General features: G+C 38.3%; 1 non-coding gene across 1 annotated transcript; it reads right to left on the bottom strand.

Moving 5' to 3' along the window:
• Positions 1 to 13,566: 13,566 nt before the first annotated feature.
• LOC112150833 lies at positions 13,567 to 14,151 on the bottom strand. Its single transcript, XR_004947745.1, has 2 exons — positions 13,831 to 14,151; positions 13,567 to 13,727 (listed from the first exon to the last, which is right to left on the bottom strand). It is a non-coding gene; the product is annotated as an uncharacterized LOC112150833 (transcript).
• Between the last annotated feature and the right edge of the window lie 1,278 nt (positions 14,152 to 15,429).

Below are 15,429 nucleotides of genomic sequence, written 5' to 3'. Positions count from 1 at the left end.
ACGGGCCTGAGATCTACTATTTCCTTTCTCAAGTTAAAAAAAACTAAGTAGAACCGGTGAAATATTGAGAAACTACAGCAGAATTTGTTGGTATGGAAACAGTGTCCATTGGCCCCAGGTTAAATGCCAGATGTTTTCAATTTATCACACCGACACATGAATAGTGGGAGACAGATGAACCCAGCAGGCTCTAACCAGCAACTGTCTGTGAGCAGGAAGAAGCCGGCGAGAGGTGAAAACCAGCCTGAGTTCAACACTCACCTGATCGCAAAAGCTCAGTTTAACGAAATGTTGCAGAAGTACCAAAGAATGTACAGAAAGTTGCTTTGTAAAGTTCAATTGTTTGCATTTTACTTTTTGAATTATTTAACCAACTACATATGTACATATTCTTATGTCATCTTTTTAAATGTGTCCTGTCCAGCATCTGAGCGAACAGATAAGAGCTGAAGGCCTCTTGTGTTGGACAGATTTTACTGTTACAATGGGCGATTATGGATCTTCTGACACATGAAGTGTATATTTGTAAAAACCCTTTTGTATATGAGGCTAAACTTTATTTACACTGTTCCCCTGCCTATTGACGTTTCTTTATTCGCAGATTTTTTTAGTCTCCTCTGGTTTGTCACAAAACCTCCGACAACTCAAGACGCTTTCATGAAAATTTTGCATCTGAAGATGCTGCGGGAATTTCCCAGGAGGGAAAAAGAGCATGCATACAGGCAAACACACAGTGAGACAACGGTTTGTTACACCAGTTCCTGAATTGCTACAAATTGAAAAGTGTGCGCCTGCATGGTGAAATGGAATCTGCTGACTCAGAGCTGGTTCAAAAATATTCTGATAATCGCGGACGACATTTATCATCTGGATCAGGTGTTTGTTATGGATGAAATGTGCAAACTCTGGAAGAAGATGCCCTCTCACACTTAGCGGAGGAAGCACACGCTTCTGGTTCCTCATGTGCATTATAAATGACGCGGCAGAGAAGTCTTTTGTTCTGAATTCAAATAAAACAACAACATGTTGAGCAATACTCCAATTTTCTCCAATAAATGTTTTAAAAATCATGATCAGAAGTGTTTTTGATGAGTTTGAATCGGTAAATAACATTCTTTGGCAGTCCGTATTCGCAGATTTAATGTATTTGCCGATGTCTCCGGTCCTTAACGAATAAAAGGGGGATTACTGTATATTAATTGTATTTGCATACAGTTCTTCTTGGACTGGATGAAAAAAGACAAAAAAAGAAGAGAGAAGGAACGAGGTGGATGTCAGAGATGGGGGATAATGATACAAAAGAAAAGGGGAGACAAGGGGGATAAGGAAGTTGGAGAATGATTACAAAGTTGGAGGCGGTACACTCACAAAGTAACAAGTTGCTTAACTTTTACCAGTGTTACTGTCAGACATAGATGTTAGTCAAAAGGGCGGGACCTAGCCTAGAAACTCTTGAGAGCCACTTAAAAAGTAGTAAAAAAGAAAATAAAAATGTGCTAAAATTTTACTACTTTGGGGCTTCTTAGCCACTTTAAAAAATCCTTTTCTGCCCTTAGACATGAAAGACTTTTCTACAGTGCTTATCTTGGGATGCATTGACTGATGTTTTTTCTTGTCTTAGAACTCATTTAAATTTCACTTTAAAATGTTCACTTTGAAAAAAATATATCATCTTAACAAATGCCTTAGTAAGGCATTTGTTAAGTTGGTTGGTTGTTTTTGTTATTTATAAATGAGTAAATAAAACTTATCTTGAACGTTTTTTTTTTAAATGTCCTCAGAACTAGTTTTAGTAAAACATCAGTGAAATAAAGAAGACATTTTCCTGTGCAGCCAGTAAACACCTCCTATCTCACGTACAGCTGAATGTTGCTAAAATGTCCTTACCCAAAAATTGACTCAAAACATAATTACATAATCGTGCTGGGATTTGCAGTCTGAAAAACAACCGGCCGACCAACCAGTACCTGGGTGGCTCATCAAAACCTGCCCAGAGCGAAGATTAAAATCTTCTGAAATAGTCAAATGCTTCAAAGTAGGAAGCTGTCAATGTCAGTTATGTGATGAGGACTACTTTTTTGAGAACTGTCCAAGAAATTAGCATTCACATTTGACTTTTTTCCCCCTCTAGGCCAGATTCCCAACAGCTCACTGAGCCTATTCTCAGCCCTTAAGGTGAGAACGCAACGGTTGTTCACGGCTCAAAGACACCGAGGTGTCACAATAAAGGCTCTAAAATGTTGTTATCGATGTGTCCATTTTGGAACAGGCTTCCTCAATGTTCAAAAATAACCATCTAATCTTAAAAATGTGCATTGAAAAGTAAACTCCCTGCCTAAATATTTTTTTATAAAGATAATTTTTAACAGCAGTGGGGTTGATTCCCATAAAAGGCAGGTTTGGAAATGGTCCATGTGGAAATATTAAAAGCAATGACTAATCTCACTAAAGTTTAACTCTGGAACCAGGTTAGGGCCATCAGGCAAGCACCTAGTGGCCCACCACAGGCCACTGACCCAGCCAAGGTCAGCCCAAAAAGGCTATGTCGGATCATCTTACCACAAGGCCCAGTATCCACAGGAAAGACCATAGGGGGCCAGTGCTATGTAATCTGGGCTGTGTGTGACTCAATGGCTCAGCCAATGAAAATAGATTCTAGTAATTAAGACATGGAATGTCACCTCAATGAGTAGGAAAAAGCTTGAGCTTGTGAGGAAGGCTGGAAGTATGGGAGGAAAATGGGTTGGGATTCGTAATGACAGTGATACCTGAAAGGGTCTGTACGTAAGGAAAGGCCTCCCTGTATTGAACCAGAGCAGTGTTTTGTTACTGGATGTTAGAGCACAAGGGTTCAATCAGTGTATGTGGCACCAGGGCACCCCAAGCAAGAGGTCAATCACCAACTTTGTAGTTGGTATCGTCTGACTGATTTTGCTGGCTGAAGGAGAGGCCAGACAGGCTTGAATGTATTAGAGTTTGGAACATCAAGTTGAGTCCACAAGGGTTTTTAACTCTAAAATCTTATAGAACTATCACCAGTTACCAAAGAAGGTTAACCATATTAAGTCCAAGTGGATGGCGTTTTTTTCCCTTGACTATCTAAGAATCCTGTGGCAGTGAGGACTCTGGTGTCGCTTAGGGCAGCAACCCAAGAATCCAGTGATGGTCACTGGAAGTAAGAGGTGCTGTCAAGCTGAAGAAAGAGTCCTTCTTTGGGATAATTTCACGTTGGATCTTTACTTTATTGTAAAAGGCACGTCTATATGATATGAGAGGGAGATACACATTTAATTTAAAAGGGCCATACCATGAAAAACCAACTTTTTGAGCTTCTAAGTGAATTATAGCGTTCATTCTTACTATAAAGAACCCCAAAACGGTATTTTGATCCATTCACGCATTTTGACTATTCCTCTAAAAACCTGAGCTCTCAGCACCAGCCCCTCCCATACCCACGAAAACAAGCAGGTTCTCCCATGCTGATGTCACAAAGTGAGACAGCCCATTACAGGAAGAGTCTGCTCTGACAGCACCGTCCCCAGTCTAACACAAACACCCAATTTCTCCACAGAGCTAGTGGTGATCAGCAAAAAACTTTCATTTTAAATGCACAATGCTGTACATCTTCCAGTTTTTTTTCTGTCTTCAATAAATTCCAGCTAAAACAGGTGTTTTTTACTTTAGACGCGGGGCTCCTTTAAGACCCCCACCCTCCGACCGGGCACCGTCATGTAGACGCTGTGTGTATTTGTGTTGTGAACCAGTGTAACGATGGCGGGGCCTACTAAAGGTAGATATATGGTGTGTGTATCCATTGTTAAAAAGTTTATATGTTGTTTATTTTCGTGCGAGAAATGCAGACACGGTGCATAGTCGGCTCTAAGATGACATCATGAAATGGGCGGCACCCACACACAGCTGCAGGCGGAGCTTTAGGAATCAAGCCGTTTTACTTTTGGGTAGGAAGAAAAAACTCACAAAAATAACTAATATTTCATAAAAAAAATGTTTTTAAGTCTTCCAAAGATAATGTATGATTGCATTTATGAATATAGTTTACCCTGAAAGGCATAAAAAATAAATCGTCACAAACCTAAATACAATTTTGTTTTCATTTTCAGTTATAAACCAAATATTACTTGTTTTTGAACAGTAAACATTTACCTAAAGAAGAGAAGGTGCATCTGTATAAATATATGAAATGTTTATGAATGAATATATATGCATTTATTTTGAGCATAGGGTAAATATGCTTTTTTCAGAGTTAAAACATCCAACTTTAAAATGTCCATAACTGTTATATTCAATTTTGTATTTTGCAAAATTCCCAGAATTTATTATATAATTTATTATTCTTAAGTTTAATACAATTCAGGCTTAACAAAATGATGTGTACCTCTATAAATGAAACAAAGTAGGCCATGAAGAATTTGAATGGAATCTAAATTGAACAATATTAAAAGGTATTATCACACTTGATTTAGCTCTGATAGTTCTGAGTATCGCATAACCTTTCCTTTGTATTTTATGGAACAAAGATCAACCATATTGGAGTGTTAAGATTTTTAAAAAATGTCTAGGTACATTCTAGGTCATTATAACTGAGAAAAAAACATTACAAGAGTCTAAATAACGTTTTATGCAGTACAACAGACATAAATTGTCAATTTACAATATGTAAAATAAATAGAATTTATCTAAGATGATTGAAAAAAAATGTGAGTCCAAGTGTTCCATGAAGCGCAAAAGAGCCAATACTGACAGAAAATGCTGGAATGTTGATAAAATGACCAATCACTTGGATTGCTATATGTGTTGAGGAGTTTTTTAAAGGCTTTTGGGTTTTGCAGAGAAAGAGACAAACAAATAGTGGGTCTTCTGCAGAGATTTGCATTAAGGTCAAGTTCTGCATGAGCCGTGTTTGCAAATTGGCAAGACAATAAATCAGGTTTGGCTGTTCTCTAATCGTGGCAGCAGTTAAATAGGTTTCTATGTCTTAACATTTTCCCCATTGTAATGCTGTAGATTGTGTAAGGTTTTCATGACAAATCAAAGGAAGAAAACTATTAACTAAAACTTTAACTAACCCAAATCCATGTATGGAAACAATCATTAACAGTTCAGGAGATTATGATAAAATTATTAAATCCTAAATTCTGTGCATAAGAAAGAACATCTTACTTTGACATGTGGTGATTCTGAATATGCTGGTCAGAGGTGAATCAAGGTAGTGTCAGATCTGATTATCAGATAAACGTCCCCTTCACAGTTCACTGGATTTTAAAATCAATCCCTATTTTTTGTGATGTCTTTAAAAATGTATTAATAGGCAAACACAGTAGAAACTGTTCTCTTAAGACGTAGAGAGGAACAAACTTTATTTCTGCCTGGGATGTTTCTGACTTCACAAGAATCTCAAGTCGAGAAAGTCTTGGAAATTCTCATGGGATCCTCAAACTTTAGCGTAGCTCATGAGGGGTAAGCATTGTAAGAACAATTCAGTAAAACAGCAGAATACAGCAGTTTCTGAGTTAATGGAGGAGGCAGAAGACAACCACATTGAGGGGAAAAAAAGAAGCAGATTTGTTGTTTCCTGGGAATTCGAAGACAGTATAGAAAAAAAAGAGGTAAACATTGACTCGGTCTGGGTCGGATAATGTCTTTCAGTCAGTGGTCTTTCAGTCAAACTCCCAGCTTCAACTTCCAATTTCTAAACAACTGCACAAAGAGGGGAAAAGAGAAGGGAAACATTCTGCCAAGGTGATGTTTCGAAAACGAGAAGCCAGTGTTGCAGGAAATAAATAAGTTAACTTTTTTTCCAGAGTCAGCTTTATTTTTTTTTCTTGAGGAGTACTTACAAGTGTGTTCAGCTAACACAAAAGTCCATCTAAAAACAGTTTGTATTATTTATTTATTTTCAAACATTCTGGTTATTATTTCTTCTCAGACGAGGAACGTCCTCACAGGTTTAGGATCATGTACAGTCTATGGAAAATGAAGGAACTCAAAAACATCAATGCATAAAAAATGTGTAATTTTTTTTTATAGTTTTCAATATGTTTTAGAACTGGACAGTTTTTAGGAACTGTTTCTTTTTTGCTTGATTTTGTATTTTGTTATTAATTACATTATATGGAGAAGAAAACACTAGTTCAACTTTGACTAGTTTGCCACTATGAATACTCAGAAGAATTTTGTGAGACACAAATACTGTTAGGACAAATCTGAACTCTTGCCCTACACGGCTTCTCCTTAACCCCACATTTAGCCCTCCAAACAGAGAGTTATGGAAAAAATAGTGTCTTTAAATTCGGACGTCACTCCCACTCGATGATGTCATCAATAGTTGCCAGTCGGCTACATTAACGCAGAGCTGCTAGTGCTCAAAAACACATAACATCATCGGTTTATAACTTTAAAAAGGTCATGCTAAAACAATAAGTCATTACTTGCATGTAAATGTTAAATATCCTTTCGCTCTACCCTTAAGAAACTATTTTTGACATCCCTTTCACTTCTAATGCCCCTTCAGTTGGAGGGTAGGGAGAAGCCGGAGGGGTAGGGGGAGAATTCAGATTCGGCCTAACTGACAGACCGGTAGTTTCAGCAGGTTTATTGGACAGACGGGTTGACAGAGCAGGAGTTAGACACAACTATAAGTCCACAGAGTTAAGGCGGGTTTGGGCAAGCGGAGGTCAATCACGATCGTAGAAGTTTCAGGGGTCAGGTGTGTTCAGGTGTGGGTTGGGACAGGCGGCAGACGAACAAAGTTAGGTTCCAGAGTGGGAGCAGAATTGGGTGAGGTCAACAGAATGACAGGTCAGGATATTAACGCTCAGTAATGCAGGCTATGTGGCACTAACAATACTTCACACTGAGCGAGGCTTGGTGTGCTGCTTAAGTCCCAAACTGGATACTGCTGTGGCCCAGGTGGGTGATTGTCTATGACACATATGTCAAACTCAAGGCACGGGGGCAAGATCTGGAGACCTACAGGTCATTTTATTTTATTGTTATTGATGGAACGATGTTATCTTGTGTTTATTTCTAACTGGTATATTTTTGATAAAATATATTTCTGTGGAGAGTAAAATGTTGAAAGGTATTTAAGGTCCAAGGTGTGTTTTAGATCTTGGCCCCCTGGTCAATGGGATCCAGGTGAGAGGTATCCAGGGACTATGCACTCAGTCAGCTGGGAGATGTAGTGAGTTAATGATCCGGGGATGGCTCCTGCTGGTAACCAGAAGGGTAGGCGGAGCTCTGATTCCTGACACAAATATGTACACAACAATTTTTTAAGAAACTTTAAACAATTCTAAAATTCCTCTTTCATAATTTTATTACTGGCTTCCATAAAATGTTTTTCATATTTTCTGGAAAAACCTTTAAGAAAATAAAATAAGAATTGTTTGTATTCAGTCCTAGCAGTAGCATCAGTCCTCTTAAACAATGATCAAGACTTTTTTTTTAAATCCACCTCTAAAAGAGAAACATAAAGCATCGTTCATCATTTATCCAGTCATACCTTCCTCTTCCCGTTTATATTTTCCCCAGTAGATCAGACTTTTCTCTTGATCTCCAAGCTTTTAATCTCACACACCCATTCAAGCTGTCACTTGTGTATGCACTCACACAGCCAAAGACAGCCACAGATGCTTTTCATACCCACACCAAACACTTCAGCTGACGATTAAAACTAACACAGTGACATGATTGATTGCTGCATAACAAGGCTTGGTAATTAACAGCAAATGCGGAGTCATGTGGCATGGTTTGACACAAATGAAAATCAGTGTAGGGAGGTGTGAATTTCTAGTACTAATGAAATAATACCAGTGATGTAAACTCCACATTATTTACTCATTAAAACATTACTATTATCTTGTTTTATTTTTGGGTTCCTTTCCCTAACAGACAACACTCCTTAAAGTTTGCTTTTTGACCCATTTTCCCAAATTTCTCATTTTATTCATACTTCAGTAAAATAAACCAAGCTTTTTTTAATCAAAAAACAGCATTTCTCAAATGTATTCATTCTTGACATAATGGGATTTTGTGCCATCAGGAGAAAAACAACACAAAAAACATGATATGAAAGTCTTTGAAATGCCAAAACAGCAGGTGATAGCATCTTACTTACTTCCTAACTTACTATCAAACCACAGTTCTGTGCTTGTCTGTTGTAAGGTTCACAACAAAGAACCCATTGAGTCTCAAAGGCAATAGGGAAAGAGACGCTAAAAATGTCAAAAATCCCAAATAGCTGGCTGTCAACACAACATTATCAGGTCAGTGATACAGAGATGATATTATACTAACGTGCATATTTTGTGAATTTCACTACAGTACTGCCCTGAAATGACAATGAAAGGTGTATTTATATTTTTAATTAGTGGCACCTGAAATATTTGCGTTTTTTACTTATGGGGAAGTGATCTATCAGATTTTCTATTTACCCATTATTCATTTTGTGTCTGAATTAATTTACACTTTATGTCATATCAACTTAATTGTAAAAGAGAGTTAAATAAATTGTCCAAATTAAAAAAAAAAAGAATATTGTAAGTTTGTGTTTTTAATCAATCAATCCATCTTCTACCACTTTTTTAGAAGCTGGGTTGCAGATCACAATAGAAATTGCTTTGTCCACTGAAACTTCCTCTACTTCCTCCAAGCCTCAAAGGGCTCTCAGGCCATCCAAGAGACACAATCCTTCCAGGATACCATAGATTGGGCCTCCTACCAGAGAGACATGACTGTAATTTAACTCTTGGTAGACGGCTGAGAGCTGTTAATAAAAGATTAACAAGTCACTTCAACTGCTGTCTCTGGATGCAGTAGACCGACTCTTCCCTGAGTTCTTCCGAAGCTCCTCCCTCTATTTCCAAGGAAGCGTCCAGCTGTTCTGCAGAGGAAACTTTTCAGTCACTTGTAATCAGTATCCTATTCTTTTGGTCATAAACCAAAGTTCATAATCAGGTCAGGGTAAGCATAGACCAGTAAATCAAGAGTTTTGATTTTTGGCTTAGATCCTTCACTTCAGTAGATCAAGACAGCAACTGTATTACTGCAGTCTCTACACATTTCCTAAGCTTCATTCATCTCTGACCTGTGAGCAAGACCCCAAGATACTCCAACTTCTCTATTTTCTCAAACTCGGAGAGGACAAACCACCTTTTTCCAGGTTAGAACCATTGCCCTCCAACTTGGAGGTGCTAATTCTCATTACAGCTGCTTCATACTTGATTGAAAACTACCTCCAGTGAATTGATTCAGTCAGCAGAACATCAGTACACTGTGTTCCCCAGACCAGACTTTCCCCGGGCCTTGGTAGCTCCTAGAAATTCTGTCCATAAAAACATGAACAGAACCAGTGATATTGTACCTACTGGCTGAAGTTCAAGATGGGTAAAAAAGAGATAGTTAGACCTTCTGCTTTTCTATTACTATTGAAAGACTGTTTGGACCTTAGTAAAGGGCGCTGGACCCCATGTTCTCAGAACATATACCAAATACGACAGTGATACACAAGTTCAACAACTTTCTAAATACACAAAAAACATATGGATTGGATGAGTCAACTCCCACCAACCCTCAAGTATTCTGAATAAGGTGTAGGGCTAATCTGCTGTTCCACAACCGAGATGAAAACCACACTATTCCATCTGAATCAGAGGTCCAGTTATTGGCCAGGTTCTTCCTGGGGTAGACTTTCCTAGAGAATCTGAGTAGTAGGATCTCCTTTTTTGTTGGAACACACCCTCTGGTCCCAAATCTTGAAAAACAGGGACCACCACCCCCAGTTCAGAGGCATTGCACACGACCGCCATGCGATGTCGCAAAGGCCCCAGAACATCCCAAGATCCTTTAATTGAAACTAAAATGGGCTGAGGGTAAAAACGAAGCACAAAGAAGAGAAAAAAAGACATTGATGGTAACCACAGTACTGTCACTCTCATTTGCTTGGTTCATTTGAAACCCGTCAAACTATCTTTTTACTCAGCACCTCGAAAAAATCAAATTCCAATTTTGTTCCTCTTATGCAAATATCAGGAGAAAAACTCAATAAGAGTTGTGTTCTGTACTAAATTTTTCCTGCTAACTCTAAATGATGTAGCAGAGCACTAGTATATTCCTCAGTTCCTGCTGCTTACTTTTGGTCATTTCTCAACACATTTAGGTCTGCTCTATTCATCTAAATGCTAGACTTCTTTGTATTTGCGTAGGTGGAGAACAGATCTAACCATATGACATCTTTGCACTGCTGTGCCCATACCAGATTATTTCTGAGCAGTAAATGGCATCAGCTCACAGACACATTGTCTAAAATCAGCCGCTGGAGTTGGGATGCCAGCTTTAGGCCTGTCAGGCCTTTGGGCATTGGGATTGGGTTTCCCCAGACCCTCTTGTCAAAGGATTAGCTCACACTCTGATCATCGAGAATGCAGAACTGTTCCTTCTCTTTTCTCCAATGTCACTGCCACTGCACACATTCCTTTGTGCATCTTTCATGCCTGGTGAAATTTTGCTAATACATGGCAGCAGTCTTGCCATATTCCCAGTTCCACTCCCTCTGAATTCTCCCTCCCTCCCTTTTGTCCTCTTTCGACACCCCTCTGTTCCTGCCTCCTTTCCCCATCACTTCCTCTACTCTTCTGCAACTGTGTGTTGATGAGCTTGAGACTTTTTTTCTGAGGAAGGAAGAGGGATTATGCTAAGCTGTAACTCGGGGAGACCAGTCTTATCTTGCCTGTAGCAGCTCCATGCACCAGAGAAAAACAGGCTGGAATAGAGCAAAGCTGCCGACCAGGAGGCAGTAGGAGGGAGAAGACAACGATGGGCATAGCTAGTAATAGAGAACAGATTTATGTTTTTTTCTATATTATTAGCTCTTTGGACAACTTCAGTTTTTTTTTAAATGTGTAGTACAGTCAGTTTTTATGGAAAATCATGACATTTGAATTTAAAGTGTTATATTATTTTGCCCTGCAAAATACCTGGTTGCATATCAAAACAGTTGTTTACTCTGTAAAGGACTAACAGTCTTTCCAAGGCAATTCTGATTCCCCCTCTCACCATGTCTTCAGTACAGTACATTGTCTTGAACCAAACTCCAATCCTTCCTTTTAGAGAATCTTCAATTATTGCAGCATTATACTCAATTATGGGGACTCTAATTAAAGTGGCATCCCCTGATCCATTTCCTGAATGAAATCTTCCCTCTATCCCAGTCCACAGACAATGAACCATGCTACGGTAGAGAACAAGGCTCTACTGTAAGCAGGCTGCTGGCCTATTCACCTGACCTAATTACCCTAACCCTAAGGGGCGCTGTGCTTTTGGAAAAGCCCAAGCTCTGGGGAGAAAGCAGTAAACTTGGATTTACTTGTGGATGCCAACAAAAGAAGAAAGTTACATCAGGGTAAACGTCATTGCCAGGGAGGTAATACAGCTAATCTCGTCCATGCACCCAAAGCTCTCCCCAGGTCCTTAACTACCATGTCATAAATGTGTTTATTGAGACTATCTTGTTTAAAAGAAAGACTTTCTTTGGAAGGAGGATGTAAACTCATCTTACTCCAGACTCATCAGAAAGCCGCAGATTAGCTGGGACTTGTGGTGCGGCAGGACTAACAGAGTAAGCTTCCATAAAACCCAAGAAGGCATTATGATGCCAGCCAAAAACTTGGCCTTTGAAATACACCATAAAACTCAACGATTTGGACTTGTTAATCCCCTGGTGCAACAATGTTATGGATTCTCAAGGCACATCAACAATGATAAGTGCTGGTGTTTATTTTGCTGTAAAATTTGCAAAACAATGGACAATAGTTTGTCTCAAATCCAGTAAATGTTCACTAAAGTGGCAGGTGTTGCTGGCAGAGGAAAGACCGGTCCTGACACAATGTTATTCAGCACAGCTGTATTTGTGTGTTCTTTACATAGTCCGCCGTGTCCAAGAGGAATAACACGGGTAAGTCATAATCTTGGACACAAGTGGCCCTAGGGTTATTAGAAGAACAGGGTGGAGTTTCAGGGGGAGAGTGGGAGGGGGATCTACAGCGCCACAAAGCCCCTTTCTTCACTCTTCCTCCTGATCCTATCACTCCATTCCTTAGCATGAGATGAAAGACCGGCCTGTAACGGGAGAGTCAGGAGCAAGTGGAAGTAATGAGAAAATTAAGAAAAAAAAGGCAATGTAAAAGAGCATACTTGAGCAGGAGGTTGGAAAAAGTGAATAGGGGAAAAAAGTCTTTGATTTCCTCAAATTAAATGAAGAAAAATAGCCCAGCTCTGCTTCTCTGTCGGGCCAAAGTTTAAGTGACATTGTAACAATGTGAGGGTCTTGGCTGTAATAACTTGCATTTGTAAAGAGCGCTCAGCGCTTTGTCTTCCTTTATGCTGGGGCCCAAGGATCAGCCTTGACTTATTATGACTAGCTCTTGTCCTTCACAGGCTGTGGGAGACTTGACTTACCCTTTTGTCTGTCATCAGAACAGGGATCCCATACTGAGGCGGTTTCTTCAGGCCTAGAAATGTAACAGTGATGGTCACCACCAAAGCACATAGACTTAATATTAAACAAAGACTCAACAATCTGGACCAGTATTTTACACGCACAAATACAGTCAGTGTATTACAGTAAGAGTTGACAAACTTTTCTTTTTTTGTTTCCTTATCATCTACCAGCATTAATTCAGTGTAACTTAATGAAAAATAGGAGGCTTTCTTTGAGTTTTTAACCACACTGCTTTACGCAAACTGGAACGCAAATCTGAAGAGAATAGTTATTTTTTGTCATAGTTTTAAATGCATTTGATTCGATTCAAGAGAGCCTGGATCGATTCAATTCTGATTTTTATTTCGATCCTCATTTCAATTCAGTTTTGAGTTTACACAGTTTTCACATTTATACATAATTAGAAATGTAGAAATACCCTAATATTCAACCATATGTTTTCAATTTATTCATATATTTGAGTTTCAGTTTTGCCACTAGGTGGCGATTGCGCTTTAGTATTACACCTTATTCCAGAAGAAGAAAACAGTATGAGCAAAAAAAAAAAAAATCGGTACCTTGGACTACAAATGTACTTTAAAAACATTTCCTTAAAAGAGTTTGAAAAATTCATACCTGTGAGTAATCAAAGATGTTCATTTAGTCTGCAATGTGTGTTTAGGTCGAGAGCGTTTACGTTAGACGTCCTATGGGAAATTCCAAATAAACTTTAGCATCAGGCTAGCAGACTTTATCTTTATGTGCTAAATTAATACACGGTATATTTTTATGAATTGATTATTGATCTGTTCAGCATATGTAGCCTGGAGAAATGATGTTGCCTCACAGGACACAATCACTGCGTTTTTTACAGCAATTTATTATTTTTAAATCACACTCAAAAATGTTCACAGACTTGCTTCAAGTAAAACAAAATCTCATAATTTCTTTGACAACTGGTTGGTCTTGTGGCAAAGGATTTTACCAAACAAAAAATGTTAAATAAAGTAACATAAAAATACGGCAGTGGACTCTGACCACAGAGAATGAACACAAAAAATAAATAAAATTACTTACAAGTCATTGGAAAAAAATACAAATAAATAATTAAACAAAACTCACAGTTTTCAGCTGTTTTACACCCAGGAACGCTGGAAATGGCGCCGTTTTCTCACAAGATACGCGTCTCTTATGGCTTTCTCACTACCACGACGCACATTTCCGTCCTCTGTAAAATCCATGTAAAACTCAACAATCATGCAGAAACACCAACAAATAACTCCAACGAAGTAATATTAAAAGATGGCTTTTACATGTTTTGAGTAAATTACCTTAAAACTTCGTGGATATTTTGTTTATCATGCAGAAGAAACAACCGCGGAGCAGACATCAAAACAGGAAGACGAACAGGAAAACGACTGCTTTGCGTCTTTTCAAAATAAAATGTCCAGCGATGACGTCCGCGACACTGCCCTCTACTGGTTAAACACAACAACATTTAAAGTAACAGCACATTAACAGTAACACTTATTACAAAATACCTAATAGTCACAGAAGGAAAATAATTAAAATACATTGTTACTGTAACTAATAGATTTGCAAATTTTAAGTATTTCAGACACAGAGGGGATTGGCTAGCCATTTACCACTCTACTACACATAAATCGATTCAAATCGGTTAATATGTTCTTCTTTGTTTTTTCATTGTTTACAAGCACATGTCTGCCCCCTACAGTTGGAAGAGACCTGCAGCAAAATGTCAAAGCGGTGCAAATCTCAAAAATCTTGCACCAGACTTTTTTTCTTTCAGAGCTCTATTTTGATACATGAAAGACTATTATTAATGACAATTATTAAGATGTCGTTCATGATTACCTTTCAACCGTCTGGTAATTGTTTTGAGAAGGATGCTACTCACATGTCACTACAACTCGCCCATCCTGTTTAACTGACCAAATAATATGTTTGTTTTTTTTTTATGTCTGAGCAAAAAAAAATGTTGGTGTTTGGAAATTTGTTTTTGGACAAGAATATAAAATTGATACTAGAACAACACAAGTTTATGAATGTAATATGACTGATATAATATGTAATATGAGAAAAAAAAATGCCCCACAGCTTGTCAATAATTTCCACAGGACAGGTTATTTTGTCTAAAAAGATTTACTCTTGTCTCCAGCTAGAACTTTGTGAGCCACTCAACAACAAAGGGGAATGTCTTCCATTATCCAGCTGGAATTTTAAAGGATGGGCCTGGATGTTTATCTGTGTCTCAGATCTGAAAGGCAAGGCTCTCCTTTCCGCTGTTTTCATAATCCAGAGCAATAAAATAAGCTGTTAACCCCACCCAGGAATTGCAAGAGCTACACCTGGCTACAACTAAATATTTGGAATAAAGAGGATATCGGTGGAAGTTTGATGAAAAGGAGAGAGGACAATCAAAGAACAGATGGGAAGAGTTAAAGGGAATCATGTGATTACGACTGCATAACGAACAACATAAACCTTTTTTATTTCCTATACTTGGTGAAGAATCAGTGAGGAATATTAATCTGACCCTTAAATCTAACAAATAGTCTGTTTTTGGTGTTTTTCACATGTTTTTTGTGGCATTTTTTCATGATAAAGGACATAAAGAAAATTACTCTCCAATCATAAAATCGAGTTTCTGACTGAGTATTTATTTGTTTAAATTATTGGGAATCAAGAGCAGACAAAACAAAAATATTCTGTTTGAAAAAAAATCTTTCGTAGTCAAATAGGTGCTTCAATAAACGGGTCACAAGCTCCCTGCGCCGCTCCATTATGCATGCACTTGCAGACAAATAGATCCATATAGGTCTTTGTTGTCCTCATTTGGCTCAGAATTGTACAGCTGGATACCTCCAATTTTGCTCAACATTTTGTTGCACCAGTAATGTTAGGTTGAA

Source organism: Oryzias melastigma, linkage group LG4 (assembly GCF_002922805.2).
Source record: "Oryzias melastigma strain HK-1 linkage group LG4, ASM292280v2, whole genome shotgun sequence".
NCBI lineage: Eukaryota > Metazoa > Chordata > Actinopteri > Beloniformes > Adrianichthyidae > Oryzias > Oryzias melastigma.
Note: the sequence above shows the minus strand (reverse complement) of the source record. Positions and strands in the feature narration are given on the sequence as shown.